The 15,941-nt window shown below is 37.8% G+C and overlaps 1 long non-coding RNA gene across 1 annotated transcript in view; it reads right to left on the reverse strand.

Annotated features, from left to right (window-relative positions):
* Positions 1-11,233: 11,233 nt before the first annotated feature.
* The window catches only part of LOC131381526 (uncharacterized), a 45,152-nt gene continuing 40,444 nt past the window's right edge, over positions 11,234-15,941 (reverse strand). Inside the window, exons 3-4 of the long non-coding RNA XR_009210337.1 lie at positions 14,184-14,235; positions 11,234-11,354 (exon numbers count right to left, since the gene is read on the reverse strand). This is a non-coding gene — a long non-coding RNA (uncharacterized LOC131381526). The remainder of the gene's footprint in view (positions 11,355-14,183; positions 14,236-15,941) is intronic.

The raw sequence follows: 15,941 nt of genomic DNA on the forward strand, positions 1-15,941 counted from the left end.
TACCTACAGTTCCCAAGAACCTAAAGACACAGCACTCAAACCAGAGATAACTGCTACTTTTCAAACACATTTGGCTGGCTATTGTTATGAGAATATTTATGGCAAGTAGATTTGGCCAGGAGAATCAAATTACTAGATTCAGGCTAAGTGTGCATTTGGCACTTCAAAAAAGTTCTGTAGTTTATGTGGAACTGTGTTTTCATAGAAAACCAAACTTACTTCCTTCCTATTTTTCAGACATATCTTGGAGAGGGTGGGAAATGCTAGAAACATGTATATCAGCACTGAAAATCATCTTTAAAATTGGAGTTAATTGAGGTTTCTTCAAGTCTATTATACTACAAGGATAAAGTCTGTTTGCCAATTGCCCATTTTGTAATCGTTAGGCCTCAGAATCTTGTATTTGCATGCAGAAAGGAGAGTGGAAGCTTCCCTGCAGGGCTATATCTTCTTTGGTGTATCTTCTATGGATATCAATTGTTCAGGACTGCCTATTATGAATCCCTCACTAAGTAGGCTAATTAGGAAAAAAACACAAACCAACCACATTACCGGTCTGCATCCATATCAACCCAAAACAATTCTCCCGTCCTCTCATTCACCAGCGTTCATTCAGTATTCCTTGTGACCATTAGGAATAGGGTCTCACATCAAAATGTCTCAAGCTTGCCTTGACTTTAAGGGCAGTTAGGTTTAAATGATTTTTTTTTTTTTTTTTTTTGTGGGCAGCTTCTTAACCCAGCACAGAATATTATACTATATGGTTTGTGAAAGCATCACTGGCAATATTAGGGAATGAAGAAAGTTGAACTTACCAGAAGTCACCTCAGAGAATAGTAAGTATAATAAAAGGAGTATGTAACAAGCCCCTGGGGGAAATTGGTAGAGAAACCCTGTTCACCCACCAAGAAAAAAAAAAGCAGGCTGGAGTAATAGATGATTTTAGAAAGGGGAGACAAATGAGCAGTGGCAGGGCTTCAGTTAGGTTCCCAGGAGCATAGGCATTAGAACTACCTCCCAGGAGACTCATTCCCTGCCCTTCACTAGAGTAGCAGAACTAAGAGAGCCTGTGTTGGAATCCCTGGGGTCACATGACCACATAGGAGGAGGAGGGTGCTGGACAATTTAACTTCTCCTTGTTTTTATTTCCTTATCTGAAAATAACAGTACATTCTGTATAGAAATATTGAGAAGGTTAAATGTACTAATTCAGTACATAGAACAGTATATATAATAGTACAAATAATAGAATGTTACAATATAGTAGTATGTTACATATAATAGTATATTACATATAATAGTACGCAGAACATAGCCTGGCACAAGTAGTGCTCAATTAATGACAGATACTTTAAAAATTTCAAGAATATTAGTTTGAAATAGTGCCAAATTAATCTCTAGCCAGGAATGCCCACAAGCTTCTATGCTTATTAAGGCTTGACTTTGGGATTTTAATGTTGCCACTTCTATTACAGTCTAAATTCTTTAGGCCTACAGGACAAAGTAACTATAAATAAGTTGTGTAGATCACAAATCTGGAAATCAAATTAAATGTATTTCTTTTCTTGGAAAAGGTCAGCTGATGGAGGTTAGAAAAACATGTCAAAAGCATTTCTTCTTGAGAGTAAATTCCTCTACCCTGTTCCTCATCCCATTTTTTTTCTAGAAAACACAGTCCTTCATGAGCTATTGAATTCTATAGGTGCAAATTGAAAGTCTCAACTTGCTCTGCTAATTCTTCCAGGAGAATTGTGTATTAGACACACGCCCCATTGGACAGCCTAGCTTTGCAGGATGGGGGGCAGGCATCTCTCACTTCGGGGACCTCTGTCTTTGGTTTCTCAGTAACTCAGAAGACACCCAACCCTATTGTTTGCTTCATTTCTAACATTATTTCAGCAAAGCTATGATGCTTGTAGAGTTACCCAGTGATGTAAATTGAAAAACACTTGTAAAAATAGGCTCTTGGCAAGCAAGATAATCTACTCACAGGAGCCATTTTGCAAAAGTTGAAAATACATCTAAAAACAAGATTATCTGTCTTTTACTTTACAGAGTGTAGTATATTTGTCTTTCCACCATCTAGAAGGATCCTCAAAATAAAAAGGAAGGAATATTTGAGAATTAGTTGTACGTTTTATTTTAAAAATAAAATAAAACACTATTGCCTGCCAGATATTTTGTTATGTGCTGAATATACCACAGGGAACAAAATAGACCTGAATCCTAACTTCCTGAAGCTGAATTTATACATGTAGTTCTCAGATTTAGTGTACATAAAAATATCCAGGAAGCTTGTTTAAAATGTAGGTTCCCAGAACTTGGATTCTAAACACATGTCCCATTGGACAGCCTAGCTTTATAGGATGGGCGACAGGCATCTCTCACTTTGGGGAGCTGTGTCTTTGGTTTCTCAGTAACTCAGAAGACACCAGATATAACAATATAGTCATGTGTTATACATTATATAATAGCATATTACATATAACAGTACACAGAACATAGCCTGGCACAAGTTAGTGCTCAATTAATGAGAGCTACTTTAAAATTTTTGGATTCTGATTCTAATAATCTGAGAAAAGCCCTGGAATCTACATTTGTCACAGGCAACTCAAGCGATACTAATGCAGGTCATCCAAGAACCACACATTGAGATCACCAGAGGAGCAGACGACCCAGGCAAATCTTGTTAAGAAGAAAAAGGGTTGTGATGAATATTTCCATAGTGGTAATTTATAATGAAGGGACACAGAGGGTAAGTGTCAGCCTTCCATATAACGTTGCAAGCACAGATAAAGCATACCTAGAAATGGGGACAGAAGGATTCCATTTTATAAGGAAATTTTGTGTAAGATACAAGCTTTGTGGTTATTTGGGCTCTTTCAGGCACTCAATCTTCCAGCTGTGACCAAGTCTCTCAGGACTCTTCAGGACGAGTTCAGCCTCTTTCCCAAGCCCCCTGATACTCATCCAGCTGTTCAGAACACAAGCCAACTGAATCAACATGAGCTATATTTACCACAAGTGAGAGACTACCAATACTTGAGATAGCAGCAGGGAATTCTGACATCTGGTAGCACCAGATGATTAAGAAAAGCATTTGGCAAATCAGAATAGGTGAAGCTTAGGAAAGACTGCTGCCTTGTGGGATCCAGATTAAGCCAAGCTGGTCAGAGGAGGAACTGTCTGCAATAAGAGCAGACTTGCCTGATAATTTGTAAAACTGCTTCATGATTCCTCAAGGAGCCCATTCTTACACACACCTAAACAAAGCAGCTTACATTGCTGGATACTATTTTATATAAACAAATATGTAAAATTGGATATTCACTCAGATATTTTCTTTTTCCGCCTTAAGATTAAAAAGGAACATTTCTTAGCAACACTATGAAACTCTGAATGGCTTTCATCAGTCAGGTTTCTTTGGGGAATTTTAGTTTACTTACCCTGTTGGGGCAGTTGCCAAAAAACAGAATGTGCCCAGTGGTAGTGTGATATGGAAGGCAGCCTGCTCAAGCCCACCCCCCTGAACGATCCTTCTAGGAAATTTAGAAATTGCCACATCATTCTCCCATTGGGTTTATTATACTGATGTCTCTGAAATGATGATGATACCTCCTATATACGGAGCTCAAGCAATCTGGAACAGGAAGAAACTGCATCACAGAAGCCATTAAACAGGTTTCAGAAGCCCAGCTGATAAACAGTTGACATTAAGGTCTGGAAATTCAATCACTGTCTGGTAGGAAAGGAAGCAGGGTTGGAGAAGGGGTTTCCTGACATGACCTTAGACTCTATGCCATTAAGATTCATCTACTCTTCATTCTTTCATGATTCTTTGCGTTAGTAAGTGTTTCACAAATGCCCACAATGTGCTCCCTTCGGTGCTTGGTGCTGGGGCTATCAAAATGAGCAATGCAATCCCAACACTGCCCTGCTTTTCCTGCGTTCCTCAACACTAGCAGACTGTGGGTGGATGATTCAGTACTTAGGAGAATGAAGAAAATGGGTCTGTGATGCCACAGTCTCCCTGCAATTTTCTAACTTGTGCAGGTATCTTACCTTTTGTCTTTGGGCTAATAACCAAAAATTCACTTCAGTAAGTTACACTAAACCACCTCCATTTTAAAAAAGCAGACTAGAGCCATTAAATAATTATGAAACTATTCAGTATAGCTTTAACTACTTTGACTAAAGGATACTTAATGCCCTTAAATGCAGTTTCAACCTGAATTTTCCCATTACTCAAATCATTTCCTGAGAGACCGTTAGTAAATTATTAGAAAAGAATATCAAATCTTTCAATTCCACTGTGAACATAACGTGGAATTAATACATTATAAAACATTCTAAATTGTCAGTGATAATTTTGAAATGCATGCTAAACAAGAGTGCTTATTTTAAAATACGTCTCATCAATGATGGTTATTTGCCACTTTTAAGAGTTCAATTATTTTACCGTAGGTCTTGTTTACCTACTTTCCTTGCTGCCTTCCATTCAGAACTCTGTAGAAATTGTTTTCAAAGTTATCTCAATAACAGGGATGAAAGCATCTAAATTTGGTCTCCTAACACGTTATCTAAGTTCCCTACTATCGCAACTCCCAGTTACTAATAACAATAATTACTCTTTGCCGACTGCCAAAAGCATGCCAGGCACTGTGTTAGATGTTGTAAAAGCATTTACTCATTTTCACATACAGGAGTTCAGTCAAACAGGTTTTTTCCCACTTTTACAGTAAACCAAGGCTTAGAGAGGTTGAGTAATTTGACCAAATTTACGTAACAAATGAGCAAAAGTGCCAGAGCCAAGCCAAGTGGAATAAGACTCCTATGTCTGTCCCCACATCCTCCACCGCATCCAAATCCACCAACAATTTAATCAACTCTTCTATTAGTTCTCAAGTGTGAGTAATGTTTGTAAGTGTCTCAAAGCCTAAAGAAAAGAAAGACCTTGTATTCTCTGTTTGTAGGATATAGAAATAGACATGGCTATAGATAATTAGTCTTTTAATTTTAGTACTCAAATTCTTTACATATTTACTTATTCTTTGGCTATTTGGTCTGTCAAATTCTCTCGAAAGATAAAAGGTTCTTGCTAATTTGATCTAAAAATGCAAGACTTTTTCAGCTCAGGATTTTTTTTTTCTTCCTGTTATTGCTTCCCCTCCATCTGTTCCTCTTTCTCCTTTTAAACTTACTATTATTTGCATATTAAACTCCTGAATCTAGCTACCTTATCTCTTATCTTTTAGATTATGATTCCCATTTCTTAGTATTCTTTGCTCTACGTTGTGAGGGTGTGCATCAATCCGATCTTCTAGATTATTAATTCAGCTCAGCAAGGTCCATTTTCTTTTTGTTTTCATTTCCTCTACTGTTTTTTTAATTGCATATTTATTCAACAAATAGCTACTGCACATCTCTAGTGTTCCTGGCACTGATCAAGGGTCTTAGGACATATCAAGAAATAAAACAGATAACTATTCCTACCTATGCAAAGCTTATAATTTAGTGGGGAAAGACAGATATCAACAATAAACATAAAATTAAGTTTATTATTTAACATATTAGTAAGTGGTAAGTGCTAACGAAGAGAAGAAAAAAAAATAAAAGTAAGGAAAGAGAGACTTAAAAAAATGCAGGTAGGCAGAAGGTTGTATTAAATTGGCAGAGTAGGCCTCACTGGGAGATTGAGACTTGAGTAACGATGTGAAGGAGGTCAGGCAGTTCCCACAGTGATACCTTGGAGGAGAGCTTTCTTGATTGAGAGAACAAGTGAACTGACCTTGACCATAAGGTGGGAAAGCGTCTAATTTGGGTACCAATGTGGCTGGAGAAGAGTGAGTAATGGAAAGCATCAACAGGAGATGAAGTCAGAAAACAAAAAAAGAAATAGCACGGGGAGGCTGGAGTGGATAATTTAGGGCCCTGTGTCCCCTCTAGTGGCTTCTATTCTCAGTGAAATGCCATTGCAGGGTTTTGAGCACAGGAGTCATATAATGTGACATGTTTTAACAGGCTCACTGTCTACTCTGTTGAAAACAGGCTCTCAGGGTCAAGTATTAAAGAGGAAGACCCATAGGGAGGATTTTGCAGTAATTTAGGTGAAAGATAATGACAGCTGGCACCAGAGTAGTGATACTGGGAAAGGTGAGGCATGGACATATTCTAAGGCAGAACACATACAATTCCGTAGCAGACTGACTTTGGAGTGTGTGAGAGAAAGAGTAATCAAGCATGACTCCCTGGCTTCTGGCCTGAGCAATCAGAAAAACAAAATTGTCATTAACTGAGATATGCAAGCCCATAGGTAGAACAGGTGTTTTGGGGAAGAACAAGACTTCAATTTTACTATGTTAACCATTTTTTGTTTTTGAGATGGGGTCTCACTATGTTGCTCAGTCTGACTTTGAATTCTGGGCTCAAGTGGTCCTCCCACCTTGGCCTCCCAAATTGCTGGGATAACAGGTGTGAGCCACCACGCCCAGCCAAGACTTCAATTTTAGATGTGCTGAGTTTAAAATGTCTAATGAATATCTAAATGGAGATGTCAAGTTGGCAGTTGGGTATTGTATTGGTTCTCTATTGCTGCTGTAATAAATTACCACAAACTTAATGGTTTAAAACAACACAAATTTATTATCTTATAGTTCTGTAGGTTAGAAGTCCAACATGGATCTTACCAGGCCAATTTCCAGCTGTAGGTAGGGCTGCATTGCTTTCTGGAAGCCTTAGGAGAGAATCAATTTCCTGCTAATCAAGTTGTTGGCAGAATTCAGTTTTTGCGCATGTAGGACTGAGACTCCTGTCTGCTTGCAGGCTGTCTGCAAAGGGCCACTCCCAACTTCAAGAGGTCAACCACATTCCTGGTTTGTTACCCTCCTTCACCAACTTCCAGCCAGCAATAAAAGAGGGAATCCTTTCCATGCTTCACATCTCTTCTGCATTCTTTCCTGTGCTCTCTCTGACCCCCTTCCTCTCTCTTCCACTTCCATGCCTCGGGACTCATGTGATTAGATTGGGTTTATCTACAAAATGCAGGATAACCTGACCATTTCAAGGCCCTCAACCTTAATCACATCTACAAAGCCCCTTTTGCCATATCAGGTAACATATTCACAAGTTCCACAGATTAAGGTAGGGGCATCACTTGGGGAGTGGGGGGACACTCTTCTGCCTGCCTCAGATGCATAAGTCTGGAATTCAGGAGAGAGGTTTCAGTTGGGATATCAATTTGGGAGTAGCTGGCAAAAAGAGTGGCATATGGAGGTTAGTTTCGATAATGACGATGACAAAGGTTTGAGCTCTGGAAGAAGAGAGGAATCCATCAGAAGAGACTGAGAAAAGACAGAGGGATAAACAAAAATGTCTTAGTCCGTTTGAGCTGCTGCAACAAAAATACCGTAGATTGGGTTGCTTGTAAACAATGGAAATACACTTCTTGCTGTTCTAGAGGCTGGAAGCCCTAGATCAAGGTGCTAGCATGGTGGAGGCATTCTGGTGAGGATCCTCTTCCTAGCTACAGACAGCTGTTTTCCTATTGTATCCTCACATAGTGGAAAAAGGGTGAGGGCCCTCTCTGGAGTCCCCTTTATAAGGATACAAATCCCATTCCTCAGGGATCCACCCTCATGACCTAATAACCTCCCAAAATTCGCACTTCCTAATACCATGACTTGAAGGTTAGGAGGATTTCAGTGAATGAGCTTTGGTGTGGCACTAACATTTGGTCCATTGCAAAGTGAATATGGTTTTCTGGAAACCAAGTGAAGGCATTCAATTTTTTTTTATTCCAGAAAGTTATTTTTGTTTTCTTTCAGTAATCTTATCTCCTTTAACATCTTCATTATTTTAGCATAATGCACTTCTGTTACCATAATTAATTCTGTTTTAGTAGCAGCCATCCAATCTCATATTGTGCTTGGTCTTCCTCCATCAAGTTACTGAGCCCCTTAAAAAAATCGTGTCACTATTTTGCCTCCTGGTGTCAGGGCACATGGTTACCTCAGCTCTATTCAGATGTGCAAATCCAGAAAGGAGTTTGTAGTAATGAAGGAAAAATGAAAGTTGATTTTCCAGTAGAAAGACAAGTAGACAAACTGGGGTCTCAAGGTGTAAAGGTTACTCTGATTGTGAGGTGAGGGTGGGAGAGGTCTTCATCTAACCCCAGGAAATGGGCTCAATTTAACCCAACAATGCAATACCCTCTGAGGCTGCCAGCATCTCTGGGATCATTAGCTTTTCCACAGGGATGATGACATCTGAGTGATAATTCTGTTCTAAGCACATAAGTGAATTAAGTGCCTGGTTGGCTAGGAACTTTCTCTAGAAGGATGGTGGTCTTTGCCTCAGAGTCTGCTGGAAAGGAAAGCCTCCAACAGAGCTCATGGGCCTTCATCATCTCCCTTATGTTATAAACAACTTGGCCCCACATGAATTCCTTCTTTTTCAGGATACTAAGGAATTTATACACAACTTCAGGTCTGCCACTAAAGCAGCCTAAGTCACTTAAGCAGAGAACTGGAAAAGAAAAGAGATCCCAGATAAACATGTATGCTGCCATTCTGTTTGCAATTTTAAAACAGTATCTCTTCTGGTCATTCATTAAAGTGTTCAAAAATGCCTCATACTCAAGTTATTTCTATCAATTCTACTCTCACTATGATGTCCACACAACAGGCAGATCCAGGTTTTGTGGGACCTGAAGTCAATATAATAAGGGGAGGAAAAGGGTCTTTAAGAAGAAGGATACACAATTATAAATGCAAAATTAAGGTAAAATTTAATATTTATTTAGAATGAGAAAACAAAGAACAATAATTATGGAAGCTTGAAGACTCAGATCCTTATATACTAAAATATTTAAGGCAATTTATCAAAAATGATTACGTAGAAATTCTTCCTATTGGCATCCTGACTCCACTTTCTCATCTAGAACATTCTATAACTCTGAACAGTCCCAGTACTCAAAAGCCTAAGCTTCACCTTAAATTCTCCTCTGCAATGTGTGAATGCTCTGACCCAATTTTCCCATGATTTGTTGTATTATGAGGACATTTTCTATCTCAAAGCTTACCATTGCTAGAAGGCTAATTCTACAGGACCAGCTTAAATTCATTTTAAATTGTTTGTTCTTTATTTTTGGCATCATTGATGAAAAGATTATTAATTAGGTTATTAATACCCAGTTGACAGAACATATAGAATTAAATATCCCATGGTATGGTAATTTACAAGATGTTTTGTGGGTGTTACTGGCTTATCCATATATGCAACCTCAGAATGGTTTGTCTTATTCATCCTTGAATTTCCAGAACCAAGCAAAGTGCCTGGCATATATGTTAAAATAACTTTTTTGAATGAATACTGTAAAGGACTGATTATTCAATATGTATTTATCATTGTCTTATATAATAAGAAAATCACAGAGGATTGAAATAATAGATAGGATATGAACCAATACACAATTTAGAAGAGCTCACTGAGATTCAACATAAGAGAAACAAGTAGTAAACCATTGCAGACTTTCCTTTAGAATTATGATTAGGGAAAAAGTGAAAATAACTTCTTCCTATGTTTTCTTATGATTAAAATTAGCATTCTCCTAGAATTTCTACTTGAAGGTCTTTGATTTTTCAGCCAAGTGAAAATAAATTGGTATCTTTTATAATCTGTTTGTTTCAGTCTTTGTAGTAGTGGTTTATTTTACCGGAAGATGTAGGTTGTCACCATAGTTGGATCACTGTGCTGTTCTTTTGTTTTTCATATACTAACATTTCTTATATACTCGCACAATATTATTAATAGCAAAATATCGTTAAATTCAGTTTTTCAGAGGGGCTTGTGGAGTACCTAATAATTTTTGCCCCGATTTTTGCTTTGTAGACACTCAAGAGAAGATAAAAATTAATCATTTTTCCCTCTCCCTTGCACAAGAGCCAGCTCTCTTTGCTCTAAGCGGCATCTCAAAGAAAATGCCTCCTTGGGCTAGGCAGGTAATATAACTGAGTGATGCAAGTCAGGTGTTTGTGAATGGTGATGTGGCATGGTCTTTCACAATAAGACAGCTGCTATTCAGCTCCACGCCTAGGGGAATACAAGCCCACAGTTTTCACATTCCATATCTTCCAGATTTCCATGAGAAGCCACAAATATGGACTTCTAAAAAATGTTGATAAAGCAATTCAGTTTAATAACAACAATAAAAAGTAGAATAAACAAAAGAAAGACATTAATGGGCTTAGTCTGTCCACAGCTGCCAGTTTGTGACATCCAGTTTAATAACTATAATTTTATTAATCCTAGGGAGAGTTAAAATTCATTTTGTTTTATTATCCTCAAAAAAAATTTTTACTTATATCCTTGGAGAGTTCAGGGGCCTATGAAGAATAGAATCAAATTGTCTCAGAATTAGTGGGTACAAAGACTGGAATGTGAAGGATTTAAGAATAAGAAAGTGGCACAAACCCAGGAAATAATTGTTTTCAGCAAACTGAGAGACATGAGGGCAGAAGGTTTCCAAATGGCAGAGCCTAGAACCCTATTGCCATATTGTTTCCAGGAGTTGACAAAGCTGGCTACACAGATAGATCAGTGCCCATTAAATGAATACCAAGAGGTCGAGTAGCCTGCTTCAGACGGACCATGTCTTAGTCCATTCAGACTGCAATGACAAAATACCTTCAACTAGATAAGATATAAACAACAGAATTCATTGCTCATGCTGAGAAGTTCAAGATTAAGGTGCCAGCAGATTCAGTGTCTGATGAGGGCCTGTTTCTCATAGATGGCAACCTCTTGCAATGTTCTCGCATAGCAGAATGGGCAAACAGCCTCCCCAGGGCTCTTCCAGAAGGGCACTAAATCCATTCATGAGGGTTCTGCCCTCATGACCTAGTCACCCTTGGTTACTTACTTAGCAGTTAATGTGAGAAAGAAACGTTTCTAACTTGTACAAGCCTCTGAATTTATGGATGTCTATCACTTTAGTCTAGCTTATACCCTAATGAATTCAAGAGGCCCTAAGGTTTTTTTAAGAACATGACAGAGGACCTCACTACTCAAAAAATAAAAATAAAAAACAACTTTGCCTGAGAAATTCCAAAGGGCAGGAGAATGAGGCCTGTATCACATTCAATTTTATTTAGAAAAAATACAATCTGATGTTTACATGCCCAAATGTTAAGGAATAATTCATACTGATTATATGTTTTTGCCACTAAAACTGAGTGTCTTATCTGGGTAGTTCTAGCCTTGAAGCAGTTCCTTTGACATCCACTGAGGCTGGGGTGTGCGTATTTACAGTTGTTGCCCATAAGGAGATTGGAAGTCCTCCTGTAATGGATGTATTCCTATATACAAAGAAAGCATTATATATTTTTAGGCAATAGTAACTTGTTTTAATGTCTAGTGTTAACTATGATTTGGGCTTTGATTACTTTGGACTGTAGCCTAAAATTTTTCTGACAACAGACCTTTAAAAGAAAATGATTTACTGTCTCTCAATAGTACATTTAGGTATGTGGACTTTTTATATCCACTCACTTCATCATACTTGGTGGTTTTTAATACATCTTTTCAAAATAACACTCAAAAAATATTTATATTTAACAGAGAGAAAATGCAGATATGAAAAAATAGGTAGAAATCCAATTTAGTAAAGAAACCAGGTGAAGTATGAGAGATCATCTTTATTTATGACTGCCTCAGCTTATTTATTAGATGTATTTTTTACGATGACAAACCTCAAAGGTACAAAGGTCTCCAACACAATATATTAAAATGGACAGCAGCAATCCTTTTAAAATATTATATAACCCTTAACAGAGCCAAAAATATTGCAGGCAGTTTTTCTGTTGCTCTAAAGCCTAGGGAACATTTCCTTTTATGGAAAAATAAAATCCAGGGCCTATTTCCTTCTTTAAGATGTGAGATGTCTCCTGGGCTGTATACAGATATATAAAAAAATCAGGTAGTTCTTATATTTTAATGAATACACAAATGAATGCCCAAAGCCATGTGCTGAGAGTGATTGCACTCATAAGATTTATATCAAGACATTTTCAACAACTGGACAGTGTGCCTTGCATTTTTTGGACGTCTTCAGTCTCTGTGGTCTGGAGCTAACATAGAAAGCACCTTTTACAGACAGCCCTCATTAATGTCTATGGAATAAATGAATAGGCGCATCTATGGAATAAATGAGTAAGTGAAGGGAGGAATAAATAAAAACCAGCTTAAATTTCCAGCTAGTTAAAATATTAACTAACTACATGTAGCAGCATGCCTTGGTTGCATTATTTTGTTTACCCATAGTCTTAGCAAAATTCTTCTTCAGAGTTTAGAAGCCACTTTCACATTTGCCAGGGAAAGTATCAGATGTTGATGTATCTTGGACCATAGAGATAAAGAGGTAATATGTAATTTGACATTTCCAGAGCTAGGAAATACACGGCAAACTGGAATATATTTTAGAGAGAAAAGTATGGCGTATATTGTGTGTATAATACATAACCGAGCATTCCCTGAACTGGAAAATGCATGGAAACTAGAATACATCATGGAATATGCACACAGAGGAGTAGAGTTTGGGATAATATAGACCAGCACTGTCCAATAGAAATATGATGCCAGCCACAGATGCAAACCATGTATGTCATTTAAAATTTTCTAATAGCCACATGTAATATTAATTTTAATGATACATTTTATTTTGATGAATACATCCACATTATTGTACTTCCATCTGTAATCAATAATATTTTTAATCAGTTTATACTTTTTGCAAGCTATGTCTTCCAAATCTGGTGTGTATTTTACACTTATAGCACATTTCAATTTGAACTAGGCACACTTTCAGTGCTCAATAGACACATAAGGCCAATGACTATCAAATTGGGCAGTGTAGATATACACTTTAGCACTTTCCCTTTTATTCTAAGTGACCTCTTTATCAGAGTGGAAGAGAAATACAGTACTCACTTTGGTATTTTTGTTTTGCTAAAAGTATTGTTAATATCCAAAATATCAAACTCCGGGCATTCCAAAGTCAAATATAAGTCATTTGGAAGTTTTCCACATGTTAATGTTGCACAATCCTTAAAAGTCAAAACCCAGAGAGGGTGGACTACATTAAGCAAATAAAACTCAGACCTACAAATTGCAATTAAAAACATGTACAGTGAAACCCCATCTCTACAAAGAATACAAAAATTTGCCGGGTGTGGTGGCGCATGCCTGTAGTCCCAGCTACTCAGGTGACTGGGGTGAGAGGATGGCTTGAGCATAGGGAGGTCAAGGATGCAGGAAGCCATGATCGCATCACTGCACTCCAGCCTGGGTGACAGAGTGAGGCCCTGTCTCAAAAACATATATATAGATATATATATTTATATATATATAAATATATATTTAATATGTGCACAACTGACTTGCACTTAACTCCATGCTCCTGGATTCCATTAGCTGAAGATATGCCCCAGTCTTGACTTCAATCTAGGACTTTGTGCTTTCTGCAGTGTCACAGGGGAGCATGAACCTGGCTTTGAAGCCAAATAGGCTTATATTTTATTGGATTAATACCACCACCTTATCTTTTGTGAAATGGAGCTAATAACACCTAGGGTGGGGCTTTTTCACGTCTAAGGGATAATTTATGTTGTTCTCAGTGCCTTTCATTTGCACATCTTGAGTTAAATGCCATCAGCCCTCACCAACCTAACTCCCCTCTTCTGCACCAATACCCTTTCAGGCCATGGGCAGTGCTCCAGGAGGGGTCCCTGGTTGACAGCGGACCTAGCCCTCAACTGCTACCACCAACTCCCATCACACAGGTCACTCTCCTCTCACTCACCAGGATAATGGATAGAACAAGAATGACATATTAAGGGACAATTATCCCATTTCTACTTTGGCTAGACACTTTCCTTCTTTATCTCATTCCTGCGGCTAGTTCTTTGCCATTATTTCTCTTCCTGTTGGCACCTACCTCACTGTGAGGCATGGAATGAAAAGTAGTGAACACAAATCAGTCTATTTTAGATATTAGCAATATCCTTTTAAAATGCTACAACATAAGGTGTGCTTTAACTACCGAGAAAAATAATTCAATAGAGCATGGTTCAGGAATGTGCCACAGGGGGAGTGGATATCAAATAAATGATAAGTAAGATAAGCCTTACCGGGGAACAGATGTCTTCCATCCAGCAGAGGAAAAGTCCCATCACCACAGGCCTTTAAGGAAATTGACATAAGAAAGCCTGAGTGTTATACTTAACGATAATGCCCCTATCTTCAGTCATCCTAATTAAGGTTTCAGACACTCCCTAAGACAGAAATTTGCACTCAATATGTATGTGCATGTCTTGTGTGTATGTGTGTGTGTGTGTGTGTGTCTGTGTGTGAGTGTATATATTTTGAGTTAAAGTTGGAGTAGAAAGAGAATATGTCAATTTTATATAGCATTTTATAAGTAAATGTTAAATGCGCAGTTTTAAATTAAACTTACTAATATAATTCTATGGTTTCAGAGTACTTTTAGGTTAGGATTAGAGATGGCTTTTAATGATTTAGGTTTGTCTGGTCTATATGGCATTGGATGCCAGATTGGCCATATTCTAGATCCCTCGTGTTCTACAAATAGTCACGGAGGAAATCAGAGAGTAAAGCTATTTATACATTGAGAACAGAGGGTCTCCTGGTTGCCGTGGCTGTTCTCTCTGAGGGTAATGTTAACCCTTGCACTAAAAAAGCACTTTGTTTCATTTTAGTCTGTATAAAAATGTGTCTTCTCTGACAAAGGAATCTCAATCAAGATAGATCTGGGAAGGAAAGTCACTGCATGATACTGAATTGGAGCATTTGACTCTGGCAAGTCCCATGATATAAACTTCTCTTTTTTTTTTGGCTTCATGTCTAATTTAACCTTAAAACCTTAAAATTAATATGACAACATAAATATGGAACAAAGCCAAAACTCCGTGTGAATTTTTCCACTGAAAAGTTTGTCTACTCCTATTCTGAACATAGAGAGGAAGGCAAAATAATATCTAAGAGTTAGGGGAAGGCCAAATTTCAGGTATAATTGAATGACTAATGAGAAGTTTTGGTTGCTGATCAAAAATGTAAAACAAAAAAATGTTTCTTAAAGCTCTAACATCCAAAATGCACTGACTTCCTAAATTATCTCTTCTTACTGTATCTTTAAAAATTTTAGTCCAATACAGTTAAGTCTTATCTAGCCAGTTAGCTTATCTCGGGGTGTCTTATTTTTCTGTATTTGATGTCAAAAGGATCTCACTATATTACCAGATGCTTTGTTTCAATATTATGCACCAAAGGGAGGGAAAAATGCCCAACCACTTCTATTTTTTCAGTCTTCATACTTAGCAACCCGTCTCAACTATTTTTCAACCTCACTTAAAGTCTCTAATTCATAGCCTCTACAGCTTTTCCACTATTTATTATCCTCCTCACATGCTCACTTTTTTCCTTAGCTAGAGTTTAAATTTCATGGTCCGTCATTCAAATAATTTATTGCCAAAACCTTAGCTATTCCTCTCACTAATTTCTGTATCATACTCACTTGGTCGAATCTCAGTCCTAATTAAATTTAGCTAACACACCCAGTCTGAGCTTGAAACCAAGCAGTTTCTCCTGGAAAAAAACACACTCTTGCTGACTTTGAGTGCATGGTCACAAAACCCAAAGGGGCATGCGACACTGCCCAAAACCGCGTTTCTCATGCAACTCTTCTAAATGACTGTTTCACTCACTACTATTATATCTTCAGACCTCCTGCATTCCTTTTCCTCTAACCCTCAGTCTGCTGACAAGCTTGCCTCATAATTAACCAAAAAAATAGACATATCAGACAATAGCTAATGCATCTTTGCCTCTTGAAGCAATCAGCCTACCCTTCTATTAATATGCATGAAGTA

This window comes from Hylobates moloch, unplaced genomic scaffold, assembly GCF_009828535.3.
Source record: "Hylobates moloch isolate HMO894 unplaced genomic scaffold, HMol_V3 SCAFFOLD_2, whole genome shotgun sequence".
Lineage (NCBI taxonomy): Eukaryota > Metazoa > Chordata > Mammalia > Primates > Hylobatidae > Hylobates > Hylobates moloch.